The sequence below is a fragment of the Mustela erminea genome, chromosome 12 (genome assembly GCF_009829155.1).
Source record: "Mustela erminea isolate mMusErm1 chromosome 12, mMusErm1.Pri, whole genome shotgun sequence".
Taxonomy (NCBI): domain Eukaryota; kingdom Metazoa; phylum Chordata; class Mammalia; order Carnivora; family Mustelidae; genus Mustela; species Mustela erminea.
Genome location: NC_045625.1, coordinates 42,327,111 through 42,343,003, shown reverse-complemented (window position 1 = coordinate 42,343,003; position 15,893 = coordinate 42,327,111). Strand labels below are relative to the sequence as shown.

Here is a 15,893-nt window from a genome sequence, read left to right as displayed (position 1 = left end):
ACTTGGTGAAGTCTGAGGGAGGCTGTTGCCTCTGCATCTCTAGTCAGGGGCTTGAAGTCACTGGTGGTAAGAGAAGGGGATTTATTGTAAGGATGTAGAGATATCTTGTGGAACTCTGGCCCCAACAACTGCTTGGAATCAGTCATTGGCAAGTCATCAGGAACCAATGTGCTGGTGCGTTCTCTGTCTCTGTCTGTGTCTCCTTCTCGATCTTTTCTTCCCTTCATATCTCTCTCTCTCAGCATGGCCTTTTGTCTCTTGTTTCTCTGTGAGCATCTGCTATACCTTCTCTTCCCAAAGGCTGACATGGTTTTCTTTTTTGTGCCTTTGGTGAAAGGTGAACACTTACATAGCTACCAAATGTATAGATTTTATATTAAGTGCCCAAGAGAGAATGACTTGGGGCCATGAACCCTAATCTAGATTCTAGGGATACAGGATCTCATTGACCCAACATGGATCAAGTATCCAGTCAACTGTGACTAGAAAGGAGTACAGTGAGGACAATGAGGGTCATGAACGGGCAGCTACTTTCAACAGTATCAGGTTACAGCCAGGATTGTTCTGGTACTATGTAAGAATGAGTTGTAGGAAGCAATGATGGAAACATGGAAAACACTTAGAACACTATCATATCTACTTGTTTCTTTCATTTAGGTCAGTGCAACAGTGGTGCAGGTGGAGAGAAGTGGTGAGATTTTGGGTATTTCTGAAAGCTGATTTGACTTGCTTCTGTAGCAGTCTCCTGAAACTGATCAGGTGAGAGGGCTAAGATATTACTTTTAAAGCCAATGTATTCATTTCCATTGAAAGGTTGCATTGTATCTGGATTTTCATGGTTTTCAGATAATGATAAAGTGGCTATAGAGATATAATCTGACTTCCACTTTCTGAATTCATGAAAACTGAAGATCAGAGAGATCAAGGGATTATGAAATATCTCTTTTAAATTTAATTATATTTTTAGCCATAATCTCTCATCCAAATTGCACAGATCTTTTAGGAATGTATTTAGAAAAGAAACTCAGTGATCAGAACTACACTTGACAGATTGGGTTAATCTTCAGTTTTTCAAGTGAATTGGGATTAAGCTAAATTATTCTCACTATAACTTAAAATAACTACTTTCTCTACCAAAAAGAGCAAGCATTTAAGTTGACAATCTCTTGGTTCTGATTCTGCAGATGTCTCTAGTTTGAACATACGGTGATTGTACTTACCACCTGTGCAGAAATTCTTGCAAACACTGGGGGATTTGAGACCAAATGTCAGCTCCAAGTTTGATATTTATTGGCTTCAGTAACTCTTCCTCATAACCTTCTCTCAACCTTAAAATAGTTTAAGATTATTGTATTTGTCTGAGTGTTCATAAGAAAATCATTACACTGTGGTAGAGAATGGTATTTGAGCAATTGTGATCACTTGTTTCAATTCTGGAATATTATACTTTTCTTCGTCATCTTGGAGCTTTCTAAGCCACTAGCTCCTCTCCTTAATATTTGTAATAAATTTTTTTGTGTGTTTTGTTATTTTCATTTTTATAATTTCATCATCTTATATGAGTTTAAAGTCATTTACAAAAAGAAAAAGAGTAAAAGATTCTCCTTAGGCTCCAACACATTTAACTTTTAGTACTGAAATACTTTTATGCTGTTCTTATTTTATTGCATCTATTAATATTTATGTACAGTTAAATTCCCTTATAATATTTTCCAAGAGACCAAGCTTTAATATTATAGGCAGAACAATGTGAAATGTGTAATACAGTGAAAGTGGAGGCAATTTACAATGGTTAGCCTGCAGGTAAGACACTTCTTAGCATAATACATCGGAAAAAATATATCTCATCTTATTCCATAGACTTGAAATGACCACTATAACAAGGCAGGTTTGGGAAAAAAAAATGGTTGCATATAAGCTTTAAAGAGAAGGTGGAACGGAATTAATAGAATCAAGGGCTGAAATGGAATACATTGATTGGATGTTTATGGACTCATTTTGGTTAGGTGTTAAAAATTTTTGTATTTGATCAAAGGGATAAAGATATATTCCAATGAGTTGGATTTTTTTTTGGTTCCTCTTTCATAAATGTTAAACCTGAGTTATAGGCATATTAAATAGTTTGTCCAAAGTGGCTTAGCAGTGAATCACTAAAGGAACTAGTATTATTTTATTTTATTTTTAAAAAAGATTTTATTTATTTGAGAAAGAAATAGTGCATGTGGGCAGGGGGGAGGGGCAGAGACAGAGCAGGAGAGAGTCTCAAGAAGACTCCATGCTGAGTAGGGAGCCCGATGCAGGGCTCCATCTCACAACCCTAAGATCATGACCTGACCTGTGATCAAGAGTCGGACACTTAAATGACTGACCCACCCAGATGTCCCTTAAGGAACCAGTATTAAGAAAAAAGTGTTATGTCCTAATTCTTAGCTTTGCCACTATGTATTTGTACCACAGCAGACCAAGTGACTTATGTGATTTTGGCCCATACTAGGTACTCAGTAAACACTTGTTGATTGAAACACCAAGCCACGGTTTTCTCCTCCCTAAAACCGGAAACATAAAATCTACCCACATAGTGGGGAAAACTTATGATCCACGTGAAGACAGTTGGAAGAGTTTCATGAGAGGGCAAATGAGTCATTTTAGGGATTTAGAATTTGGGTTCCAGAGCTCACTTGCCATGCTATTTTAAAGCAGAATGTACAACAAGAGAGGATGAGTCCACTTGTGGTTAGTCAGTATATACGGTTGTAGAAGATGACTGAAAATACCATGAAAGTTGTGAAAAGGAAGAGACTCCCTGAAGAAAAGAAAGGAAGAGCAGAGGGTGACATGAGCAAAGGCCATGGCCCTCTCTCTGCAGCAGGAGTCAGGGGGTCGCCTTGCCCCTTCGCTTCTGAGTTTTGTGGTGCTCCGCTTTTTCTTCTGCTTTTAACCTGAACATTTTCCGAAGGCAAGCCATCACGTCATGGGAGGTTGTGGGTTCACTGGCCGGTTAGAGTGCTGCCTTCATATCTCATTGCCAGCATATGGTCTATGGTGAATAACCCTTCCATTATTTGCACAGCTGTTGAGTAATATTACGTTAAAACATTACATGCACAATTATGTTCAATTATATAAAATGAATCTATTTTACCTAATGCTTATTCTCTAGGGCTTGCGTATCTTTAGTTACAGGAAGTTGAGTACAGCGTAGCAGATGGTACAACACAGTGTTTGTCAGCTAATAAATTTAAATGTCATGGCAGGCTACATTTTTTAGCAGATATATCTATATATTTTAGTCAAATGCCTCAGCTTGCTTTTGAAGTACAGGAGCAACGGTACCAAACTTCACACATTTGTGTCTTTTCTCAGTGCGATGATGTGATCGTGGGGCAGGAGGGCAAGTGGCATTAAGCCATAGCATTTTCTTTGTACTTTGGCCTCTCTGTCTTCCCCAAGGACACCACCTGTCAGAGGCACTCCTGTGACATTGCTCTCTGTCCTTTCTCTAATACTGCTCCTCTAGTTCCCAGTTCTTGCCACATGATAGTGATGCCGCTGTCACATCGCTCCTTCAGCCCTGTTTCCCTGCCCTGGCCGGGCGGGCTTTCGGCTGCGCTTCTCACATTGATTCCGGCAGACCCTTCCGTGGTGCCCTGGTAACCCTGCACATTCAATCGGCATCCTGTCACTTTTGCGATGTTCTTCCTGTTCTCTTGGCTCGGGCTTTGCTTGGGGGAGGCAGGTGTTGATGTTTGACATCCGGACTAGGGGATGGTAGAGAAGGTCCTGCTCACACTGAGAATGCAGAACGCCTTTCCTCCGGTCCATCCCCACTGCCTTCTGCCCTGAATGGAAGTCCTTCTTCCTTACAGACTGCTTTTCTGGGAGCTTGGGATTCTTCCACTTTTCAGGCCATCCATCTCTTTTGAAGCTGTCTGGCCAATGGGACTCAGACTTCACTTCTTGGAGACTAAGGGTTTACCTTCTACTTGGATCTTAAACTTCCAGGAGAACAGCTTGCTTTTGAAATCATCTTGTTGCTTCCGGCCTTCAGATTTGGCAAATCCCTCTTCATCTCTGACTACATGGACCACAAGCTTTCCAAGCTCACATTGCCTTTGAAGTACACCAGAGAAGCATCCCGGAGAAGCTCAGGTTTGCACTGTAATCAATAACAATGTGTCTGAACCCCAAGCTGTGCTAGGCAGTCTGCCTGCCTCTGTTCTCTCTCCCATCCCTGAGACCCTCTCAGAGCATCTTCAATGCGGGAATCAGGGTACATGAGGACATTGACTCCATCCCCTCACTCTTCTTTAAACTACATCTGCTCTGCTTTATGGGTTATAAACAAAGCTCCATGGTGGGGGGTGGGGGGGGCAGGACAGTGGGATGATTAAGAGCCCAAACCTTGGTGGCAGAGGTCTGGGTTTGAAGTCTGTTTCTGTCACAGGTTAGTTCTCTAACAGTCAAGTTTGTCCTTATTCCTAGCCTCAGTTTCCCCACTTAAAAAATGGGGATGGTAAATTCTGCCTCAGAGAAATGTTGTGGAAATTAAATCATTTCAAGCACTTACCATAGTGCCTGACACAGAGTAAACAAAGAAATAAACAGTAGTTACTATTTATTACAATGAGGTACAATTCATTGGGAATCAGAATTTATTCCTTTGCTAAATCAATATATGAGGTTAAAAATGCTAACCAACATTTACTGAGCATGTGTGTGTGGCCCTTTTCTTGGGATACCTTCATTCTTCTGTGGAGTTTATATTCTAGAATTCTTGCAGTTATCTCAGGAGTGGACTTCAGTGGACTTCTGGTGCATGAATCCCACCGTTTGGGTTGAGAGGAGTACGGATCTCAAGTTCAAATGGGGCTCCACCACTTCTTCTTGCATGGTTTTAACAACTCGCTTGTCCCATGTTTTGGTTTTCTTATTTGATAATGGTGAAACTAATACCTTCCTTTTAGTGAGACAATAAAACTGAAAATGATTAATTCATGCATGGTAGGGAGTATCACTACTCTCCGAACCCCACCCACTCCTTCCTCTTTTATTTCCTCCTTTACTTCCTCAGTTTCTTTTCCATCCAAACTCACTTCTAAATTTCTGAAATTCCTGAAATAGTGCTGTAAGTTTCTAGAAATTCCATACACTTTCAGTTAAAAGGATCAATGTCTGTTTAACACAAAGAGGATTAAACCTCATGCTCAGAGAGGGCAGAGATTTGACCTTGACCTTGTGTCTTTGTCCAGTGAGTAGTGCTTGTGAGTTAAATGCGCAAGGATGGTAATAAATGCCTAATGGAGATTGCCTTTTTTTTTTTTAAGTTAAACCTGTATTTGCATCTTCTTACTCTGCTCCCAAGTCCTAGCACATGCATTTCTGTATGTTATTTTTAATATGGATAAATTGAAAAGAAAAACTAGATAACTATGAGATTTTCTTTCTTTTTTTCTTTTTTCAATCAGAATGGGTAGCTGTAGTCCAGAGGTTTGAAGGTTATGTGATGTGTTGTCCATGATGTGGAATCATCTAGAAGTCTGATTTGAGTTTTGCCTCATCCTGAGTACTGCCTAAGCACCGCCTTGTGTTTGGAGCTGACAAATATCTACACCCACATCACCAAGCTTTTGATTTTGTGGAGAATCTCCATTCAGGTGACCTTGATGTTTTCAGCCAACTGTCCCAGGCTGTTAGCTTCCTGGGAATTCTGGCATCTGGCAAGCATTGCTAGTTTATGGTTGCTTCAGCTGAACGTGAACTTACATTTATTAAATAGAAACCTCATATTCAAACTTAGCAGTTTTGCTAAAGGAAGGCAAGTCATTTCTTATGCCTGGATGGGAATTTGGGAGGATATTAATTTTTCTATTATTGTTCCTCTCAGACCTTTCTTGCTTTCTGTTTTTAATAAGAGTTTGAATAATACTTTCAGTCTCCTCCCATTTCCTTTGGAAAATGTTACACACACACACACACCCCCATTAAGACTATGAATAAGTAATGATGGGGGGGGAGGCATTGGGACTTGAAGCTAGGGAAGTTTGAAAGGGAGCAGTTCCATTTCAGTTCACTGGGAGACTGGTGAGTTGCTGGGGTTGACAGGGCAGTTGGACAGGGAAGCTTGGTCTGGACCAGGAAGGAGAGGAACCTAATGCTAGTGGAAATGAAGCCTTGGCAGCATGAGAAGTCAGGACAAAAGAGACCCAGACCCAGACAAGACTGCCTTCAGAGTGCCAGTCTCAGAGGTACAGTCTGTGGCTGGAGGAACTGGGCACTGCCTTCCTGATGTTGGGTCATAGAGAGCAAGTGTAGAAATGACCCATGAGGTATAGTGTTGAGAGGACATCACCTGGCATCAGTAAGGATGGGAAAAAGGCCGAGGGAAATTATTTGCCAGTGCCTTGATATGAGCTTAGGTTTGAATCTTTTGTTGCTATGTTGGAGAAAGAAATAGTTCTTTTCATCGTTCACAGACATTCTCCTAGCAATGTGCTTAAAAATTGCAGTGGCAGGAGACAAGAATATCCCCTGATTGGAAAGGCATAGTACAAAAATACTTTAAGAGCCATTAAAAGGTTTATGCTTTGACACAGGGATTTCCCTCCTGGGACTGTCTTTTAAAGAAATAATCTGATGAAGGGACAAAGATTTATGCACTATGATATTCACTGTTGCATTGTCTGTTTTGGAGAAAATCTGAGAATTGCTTATAAGTCCAGTACTCGGAAAGCATGAAATAAACTCATCAAATCAATGGACTGTCCTGAAACCCTTACAAATTGTAATTGAGGGCTTTGTAGTAATAGTGGAAAAAATATTTGTATCACAAAAGGAAATCTAGTAAATGGTATTATACCTATGTCCAAAAGTGTAGCCTTTGTTACTCATGGAGAGCCAAGGATTAGAAAAACAAAAGTAGCAATTTTGTGAGTGCCATGGGAAAGTAGGTGATTTTCTGTTTTTAGTGTTCTTTAATGGGTATGCAACTAGAGTTGTTATTGTGTTTTTTTTTTTGTTTTGTTTTTGTTTTTGTTCTTATTTTTGTTTTTTGACCATGCTAAAGAGAAAGTAGGGGTTAGGTATGTGAACAAAACTTTTAGTGATTCTTGCTCCTTGAACTGGGCAACTAATTGAGATTTTGTGTAGTCTATTCAGCTACTCCTTGTTTTTTTTTTTTTTTTTAAGAAGCTAGAACCAGTTATTGGGGGAATTCCAAAGAGTTAGAAACAAAACCCCTTGGAGAGTGAAGCAAACATTTGTGTTTAAATGTAATTGCAGCAAAAGGACACTGCATGTGGGGCAAGGAGCAATTTTCCAGAGGGAAAATTTGTTTTTGTTCTTGGAGATGTCAGTGAGAATACCACACAGTCTGCTAGATGTCAGCTTTATCTGAGGACAATATAATGGATAATGGTTCAAGGTTGACCTTGAACGTCCTTGAACGTCCTTGAGAATGTACTGAGACCCAAGGCTAACTCTGGTTGATGTAAGTGTAGATTCCTCTAGAGATTTTACAAATCTAGATATCCCAGTTATTGGGGAGTCATGGTCAGGTATATCTCTGAGCTGAAAGATTATATGCGCTCAGGGACAAGATTAGGTCTTAAAAAACCACCTAGGAAAGGCTGGTTCCTAGTCCAACCAGGAATATTGTCCACAGTATAAGCAACTAGAAGGAAAAGAGGTGAGAGGAGGTGAGAGAAGCTTTCTTGGAACAATGATCACCTTCATTCAAGGAAGTGTAAGTGGGGATGGACAGAGTTGATCCATGTTTAGGAAGAAGGACTCGGAAGATCCCAGACCCCTCAGTGTGGGATGAAGTAAAGCATGGCAGAGGGGGTGGGCGTGGTGGTAGTGGCTGTTATAATTATTGTGTTTCCTGAGGACACAAAATATACTTGAGGCAACACAGAACCTATGAGAAACCTGGGCCTGACATCTGTGAGTTGCTCCTCTAGGTCTGCCGTATCAGAAGTCTTTACCTGCACGCAGCCTGCGCATATATGATTGTACCAGCATTTAAATGAACCCCTCCCCCTTTATGTGGTCCCCTCTGTGTGCCCATTAGGGGAACAGAGAGGAGGGAGCAATTAGATCATCTAGGTTAACAGTTTAATACCTTCACTTTTTTGAAAGAAACTGAAGTTCAGTAAAAGAAAACAAAACAAAATGCATTGAGCTGTGTTGGATTCCAGGAAAGTGAATCCTCAACTCCTCGCCCAGTGGCTGCTTGCCTCTGTCAGTCTTCGGTACCAGCCTGACAGTCACCAGGAGGAACTGGCATCTTTAGTGTTTGCTGATTAAAAATGTGGTTTCGGGAAGATGGACAAGAGGTCTAATGTCCTGGGATATGCTGCGACCAGAGTTGGAGACAGAATGAGAGCCGAGATCTGTATTCCCCTGATGAAGCACAGCACAGGTGTGGGAGGCAGTCAAGTGACCTGGAGAGAAAAGAAAGAGGGGAAATCAGGGTGGTAAATGGCGATGGGGGTGCCATGGAATCTTCAGGGCCCTACTGGAGCATGAAGACTGAAATACTGATGGCTCAGGTTTAGGAAAGGTGGAGTTTGAAATAATAAGCAAGCATCCCTATCATTGGTGCAGCAAGACTGTGGCTCAGATGATCTGGCTTATAATCCGGAAGATTCTCACCATTCATCTGACCTCCTAGGGCCTGGGGTTCCTTTGGGATCTGAGGTGATGGACACTGGTCTTCAAAGAGAGGACTTGGCCTCCTTTGAATCCTTTAAGGAAGACTCCTTTCCTCTTTTTTCCTCCCCACTCTCTCTTTTTTCTTTCTTCTTTTTTATTCTTAGCCTTGCCCCAATTTGTTCTTCTGGTAGATACGATCACAGATGGGACCAGGATCAACTGTAGGCAGGAGGCCAGAGTGAATGCTGAGGAGAGGAGGAGGCCTTCTGTGGGAAATGCGGAGCCAGGAAACACGGGCCACGGATGGCTGGTTTTCCATGCCCTGCGTTAGGCCATGGGATCGCACCATGAAAAGGTGAGCTGCAGACTTGATGAGAGCCTCTGAAAGCCTGGAGGAGTGAAAGGAAGCCAAAGGCCAGGCTTTGCTTAGTTAGGGCGGCGCTGAGATGGCTGTTGGCACAGTGCAGTGGCAGGTTCTGGTAAGCTCATTTGTCCAGCAGGAGAGAGAAAGCAGAATGTATTCATGAAAGGAGAACAGCTCCTGGTGCTTTTAGCACAAAGGGCCTCGTGTGCCTCAAGAAACGCTCAGACTTTGTTGGGGAGCCAGTCTGGACCACTGTGGCATCAGCCCAGTGAGTGGGATGAGCAGCGGATTGGTGTGCCTGGTACAGAGGAATATGAAAGCTGGCGGCAGACAATGCTAGGAGTCTTGGCAGGAAAGTAAGTGCAAAATCCGAGGGAAAAAGTGGTCAGTCCTTCTGAAGACAACCTATGACCTCTCTTCCAGCACCCACCTCTTCCTCAAGGACTGACGTGCTGAATAACAGTTTCCTACTAGGGTGATAGAAAGAAAGATAGAGGGACGCCTGGGTGGCTCAGTTGGTTGGACAACTGCCTTCGGCTCAGGTCATGATCCCGGAGTCCCGGGATCGAGTCCCACATAGGGCTCCCAGTTCCACGGGGAGTCTGCTTCTCTCTCTGACCTTCTCCTCACTTATGTTCTCTCTCACTGTCTCTCTCTCAAATAAATAAATAAAATCTTTAAAAAAAAAAAAAAGAAAGAAAGATAGACAGACAGACAGACAGACAGACATAAGACACCTGCCCCTATACCTTCTTGTGTTTCTTGGCCTCTGCATCTTGCCCCAAATTCAGGGTAGAGACACAAAGTCTCAGGGAATGGATCCCTTCATGACAACCTGGCTGTAATGTTTCCCACTATTTCAGTGACTGCCACCAATTTCAGGAAATAATATCTAGTTTCGCTTCTGATATATGAGTATTTAGCAGAAGCCTGTGGGCTAGAGTTAAGTGGCTCAAGATTAGGTGTGGGAGTTCCACTGATACCACTGATACAGGCTACGATGTGACAGCCTCTTTGACTAGAACACATAGGGGCCAAGGATATATGGAGATGGAACAGTCGGAGGTGGAATGTTGAGGGTTGGTCCTCCTACTGTCTACATCACATCTCACCCCCAGTCCTCCTGGTGAGTACAGCTGGGATCCCGGCAGTAGACAGAAGGAGTCTCTAACTTGCAAAGGAAGCAGGCCCATTCGTGGCAGGTACTGAGCTTTCTCAAGGCTGTAAATCTAACACACCAGGAGAGTGATGTTTATTTCCCCTTCTCACCAATAGAGGAACAGAAAGAACAGCTTTAAATGTAGGTCGGTAGGAGTCTGCTGGAAGGAAGGGACCAACCGTCAACCCTAAAGAGCAATAAAGGCCTTTGTTTTCCAGTCTCTTCTGGACTTTGGACACTTGCATAGCACTGACAATAATAATATCTCCCCTAATTGCTCTTAATTTGTGCAATGCTTTTTCCATGTAGTATCTCATATATTTTTCACAATAACCTGATAAAGAAGGCATTATCATCTTAATTTCATACTTGATTAATTGCGACTAGAGAGGTTCTGTAAGTTTTTCAAGGTCACGCAGCTAGTAATTGACAGAGTTCTTCTTGGAACTCTAGTCAGTCTGAGTCCAGAGTCCGTGTTATCTGATCCAGTATAGAGCTCGGCCTCTCTTAGCTATTTATGTTCCTGACTCGGTCACCAGGAGAAAAGAACAATAGTAGCTCAGAGCCAGTAGAAGCCCCTCTGGGCACTGGGACGATTGTATACCCCACTTTTGGAACACCATCTGAAGATCTGGTCATCATGTGTCTTCTTTGCTCTGAAACACCAGAGCAGTCCCCAGCACAGCAGCTGGGATAGAAAAGAGCTCATAAATTGTTCTTGGTAAGGAATGAGTGAATCAACCAGCAGGTGAATACTGCCTTTGGGAATAGTCAACGAGAATCATGCAAACATTTGAAGGATTTTCCACGGAGAATAAGTTTTGTCTCTAGACATTAGAAATAGACTGGCATATGGGCAGATTTTGGTTTCCTGCAAAAGAATAATTTCTGAGGACTGGAGTTGTCAATGGAGGAAATGGGCTGCTTCTGTTCCAATACTTGTCATGCATATTGGAAAGATGATTTCTCTATAGGCAAGAATTTGAGCAGATGGTCTCCAAGGTCCTCCTAATATTAACAGTCTAGTATCCAAAGTCTTGAAAGTGGATGTCATATTTTATGCCCCATCTAGCTAAGTGCTTTGGTAGAATTGTTGATTGAATAAATGAATGAATGAATAAATACATGAATGAAGCTGGCCCTTGGGGCTCACTGCAGTAACCTGGAGTAGGTGTGTGGAGCACATTCTCCTCATCCTCTCCCCACATACTGTGACCTCACTTCCAACAGACAAGTCTGAAACTGCACTGCTCAGTATGGCCCTCCAGCGCTGAGGTGTTCTCAGGCACTTATGCAGACTGTAAGGAGAGAATCAAAGTGGTGGGGCCAGGAAGCTCTTACAGGGGTGCAGTTTCCATATTGGAGGTAGGCATTTCTATTCCAAGGCAGGAGAGAGAAGCACAGCCTCTGGGTGACACAGCTGGATTGGCCTGGAGGAAGGAACAGGTGCATAGAAAGCTGTGTGCATGGCAGGAGTGATGGAAGCTAGAGAGTGGGGTCAGGATCTTATTGTCCTTGGGGTAACACCTGATGTTCTGGAAAGCCTTTTATGGAGATCTTCCTCCTCCACTTTCCAGGGGCTCAAATTCTTTTATGGGGGAAAAAGCCTTCATTGTACGTTGTACATCAAGAGCTTAAAATGTCCCAAGCAAATGGCTCTTGAACATTATCTGGTTCGAGTGAAGGTGAACCTGTCTGAGGTACGTTGTGAAGGAGAGAAGTGGGGAAATGGAATATTCTGCACCCCTCTGCGAATTGGAGGAGAGAATACGTACACGGCAGGATGGCAGGAGCAGTCAAGACTTCCGAGGATGAATTTTTCTCACAGTATTGCCTCAGGTAGAAGGAGAGGGTTGAGATACTCCAGTTTGAAAAAGGTTCCGTAGGACTGACTAAAGAGGTGGAAATTTAAAAAATGGTTTATGCTGCAGGATTTTCTCTGAAATGTTGGCCCTGTAAGCTATGCCTGGGAGATTTTGACCACCCCTCAAGGATCTCATGGATTCTTGAGAGCCCTGTGCCCAGAGAGCATCTTCGATGGTCTCAGCAGATAGTTCTGTCTGGTCTCTGCTTTGGCCTCCCTTTATTGGAAGCACTTTGATCACTTCCCTTCCTCAAGGAGCACCTATCAGGCACCTACAGTGGCTTTGTATTGCCCACCAAAGCAAGTCTAAAAGCTTTTCCTGGCCAGAAAATGTAATTTCCTTAGAAAATAGAAATGTCTTGTAACAAATTTTTTTAAAAAGATTTATTTATTTATTTTAGAGGGGGAGGGGCAGAATGAGAGGGAGGGAGTCTTAAGCAGACTCCACGCGGAGTATGGACTCTGAAGGAGGGCTTGATCTCATGACCTTGAGATCACGGCCTGAACCGAAACCAAGAGTCGGACACTTAACTGACTGTGTCACCCAGGCACCGCAACAAATGTTTTTCTTAACAATTTTTTTTTTGTTTTTTACAGATAGAGTCATAATTTTGATTTGCATCGATATGGAAACTCTATATCTGATACAAAGTATGATTACGTATTTAAGCAAATGTTACGAATGATTGGAATTTTGATTTCCAAATTTAGCCGTTTCATTTCCAAGGTCAAACCATTCAGACCAAATCACTGAAACTATCCCCATCAGGGCATTCACACAGTTAAGCCTTTTATTCTGGCTAATGGACCTCTAAGACTTCCAGTGTTTTGCTGCTCAGGTGGCAGAGGCCTTCCATCCCCTCTCTCACCTGGCTGAGTCTGGACTGTCCTTCACACTGCACTGCTCCATGCTGGTCGGCTTTTTCCTTGATCAGGAGTATCATCCCGGGTGCCTGGGTGGCTCAGTGGGTTAAGGCTCTGCCTTCAGCTCAGGTCATGATCTCAGGGTCCTGGGATCGAGTCCCGCATCGGGCTCTCTGCTCAGCAGGGAGCCTGCTTCCCTCTCTCTCTCTCTCTGTCCGCCTCTCTGCCTAGTTGTGATCTCTCTCTGTGTCAAATAAATAAATAAATAAATCTTTAAAAAAAAAAAAAAGAGAGAGAGAGAGTATCATCCCTTCCTTTTTCTGCTCTCCAGATTATCGTCAGCCCTCACCTTCTACGTGCTGTCCCTCCCTGCTTCTGAGAAGCCTGCAGCGAGTCCTTAGTGTCCCTTCCCCTCTGCTCCTTTTTCATCCTGGTGCGCGGTTCCTACCGCCCACTTCAGACTGGCTTTTTTCCTCCTTTCTGGTGCACACTGAAAATCCCGATGAGTGTTCTCCCCTCGGTGGAACAAGGGCACTTCTCACCTGGGGCTGTACTTAGCAGCCGGGCTTGGTGCTCTCTTCACGTGCACAGAAATCAGTTAGTCTAACTCCTGGCCGCCCTTCGTCTCCTTTCTTCACAAGATGCGGGAGGGGCGCTCTTTACCTCATTGGTAAAACTGGGAAGAACAAAGTGGATGCAGGCAGCCCCGCTCCCCCTCCTTCTGCCCCCCCCCCCCCGCCCTGGTGAAACCTAGCTACAGAGAATATTAATTCTCCACTTTTTCTCCAGGGAAAAATCTTCAATTCTTTGGGGAGTAGTGTGCAAATCTTCTTAATCTTGTGTTTCATTTTCCAGCATATGTGGCTTTCTCACTAAGTTACATCCTCCAGTTTCATTTATATTGATAATAAAGGTAATATTTTGAGCCTCAATTTGCCATTTTATGGCTTTATCTTTAAATTTATTTAATGCTCCGATGAGGGAAAGGGGTTTTACCTATTAGAGACCTTAACACCAGGAAGTGATGGCCTTGGCATATGTTCGTGGAGGCAGGAGACAACTATCATTCAGAGTGTGTGGTGATGGAGGCAATACCTCCCTGGGATGCAAGGATCTTGGACTTCTCCTGGCACTTCATAAGCCCATATGATGAGGACAGTAACAATAGGTAAGGCTGTTGATGGAGAGAATACCTAACCTAAAATTTATATTCTTAATCATGTGAAACCTGATCCTGGTCTCTCTGCTTCTAACTTGACTACAGGGGTCTAGTATTCAGATGGGCTGGACGTTGGCACCCTTGGCCATGGTGTACTCAAAGGCCAGCATCTCCCAGTGATCTGGGCCCATTTCCAGTTTCAAGAACAGCCTCTCCAAACAGCAAAACCTCTTGATCTCTTTTTGTCAGAAAGAAGAACTAAATGCACACAGTGCCAAAACCAAGATACCACTTCTGGCCCGGATGTTTGAGCAACACCAAATGAATGTTGCTGAAAGTTCTGTCTACCAAATGACCCTATCTGGGAGGTGACAGTCCATTCTTGAGTAGTCGTATCCTGAGGCTGAGCTCATTCAAAATGATCTGAGATAGAGCTGTCACAGAGGAACCAGGATCAGAACCAAGATCTCCGGGGGTGCCTGTGTGTCTCAGTTGGTTAAACATTTGACTTCAGCTTAGGTCATGATTTCAGGGTCCTGGGATCAAGCCCTGCATGGGGCTCCCTGCTCAGCGGGGAGTCTTCTTGTCCCTCTCCCTTTGCCCTTCCCCCCTGCTTGTGTTCTCTGTGAAATAAATGAAAATATCTTAAAAAAAAAGAATCAAGATCTCCTGATAATAGTGTGCATATTTTCCTCTCTGTGTACTGCCTTTTTTTTGTACTATGGACATAGCTTCTTTCATTTTTGTTCTTGTTGATAGCATACTTTTAGATTAGAATTGGGCATTGTACTAGTTCTCTGTTTTTGTGTCACAAGTTACCAGAAACTTAGTGATTTAAAACAACACACATTTACTATCTCAGTTTTTGTGGGCCAGGAATTTTGACATGGCTTAGCTAGTTCCTATGCTCAGGGTCTCCCAAGGCTGCAATTAAGATGTTGGATGGGCTGTATTCCTTTCTGGAGCTTAGAGTCCACTTTCAAGTTCACATGCTTATTGGCATGTTTCTTTGTATTCATAGGACTCAGGTCTGTTGTCTTTCTGGGTTGTCAACCAGGAGCTGCTCTTAGCTCCTGGAGACCCATTTCATTGCCTTGGACCCTCTGACAGTGTGGAAGTCTACTTCTTCAAGACCCGCAGAAGTATCTCTCTCTTCAGAAAGGGTTCAGTTCCTCTTTTAAGGATTTCCTTCTGATTAAGTCAGCCCTACCCAAGATCATATCCCTTTTGATTAGTTCATAGTCCTCTGGTTTGGGACCTTAGTTACATCTGCAGAGTCCTCTCACCTTTGCCAGATAGTATAACCTAATCACAGGAGTGTCATGGGGTCATAGACATGACCTGTACCTGTGTCCTACCCACATTCAAGGAAAGGGGATCCTTCAGGTTTAGGGAGAGAGGCAGGGATGTTGGCGGCCAGGTTAGAATTCTGCTACCACAGGCTATAGATTGAGGAAGACTTCCTATGAGAGGTGATGCCTGAGCTGTGAGTTACTTGAGGATACATTATTCATGCTTCTTTTATTTAAATCTCTAATGCATAACACAGTGTCTAGTACATCATTAAATTGTAAGTTTTTGTTATGGAGTTAAATATACATACCAAAAAACTACCATGAGCATTTCTTAGAGATTTGATAAAACATTTCAAGCTGTAGGAACTACCACAGGGTCAGGTTTAGGAAAAAGCAAGGGAGAGATTATGATGCTTCTATGACAGTTTGCCCTACGTCATTGCCAGTGGGTTCAGAGACTGTCACCTCCAGACCTGGTTACTGCTGCCCGTAGTATCACTTTCTAAAGCATCCTGGATACAATCTTCCCAGCAATC

At 43.1% G+C, this 15,893-nt stretch overlaps 1 long non-coding RNA gene across 1 annotated transcript in view; it reads left to right on the top strand.

Annotated features, from left to right (window-relative positions):
- The first annotated feature begins 685 nt into the window (after positions 1-685).
- Positions 686-15,893, top strand: part of LOC116570340 — an 87,741-nt gene continuing 72,533 nt past the window's right edge. Inside the window, exon 1 of the long non-coding RNA XR_004277399.1 lies at positions 686-759. This is a non-coding gene — a long non-coding RNA (uncharacterized LOC116570340). The remainder of the gene's footprint in view (positions 760-15,893) is intronic.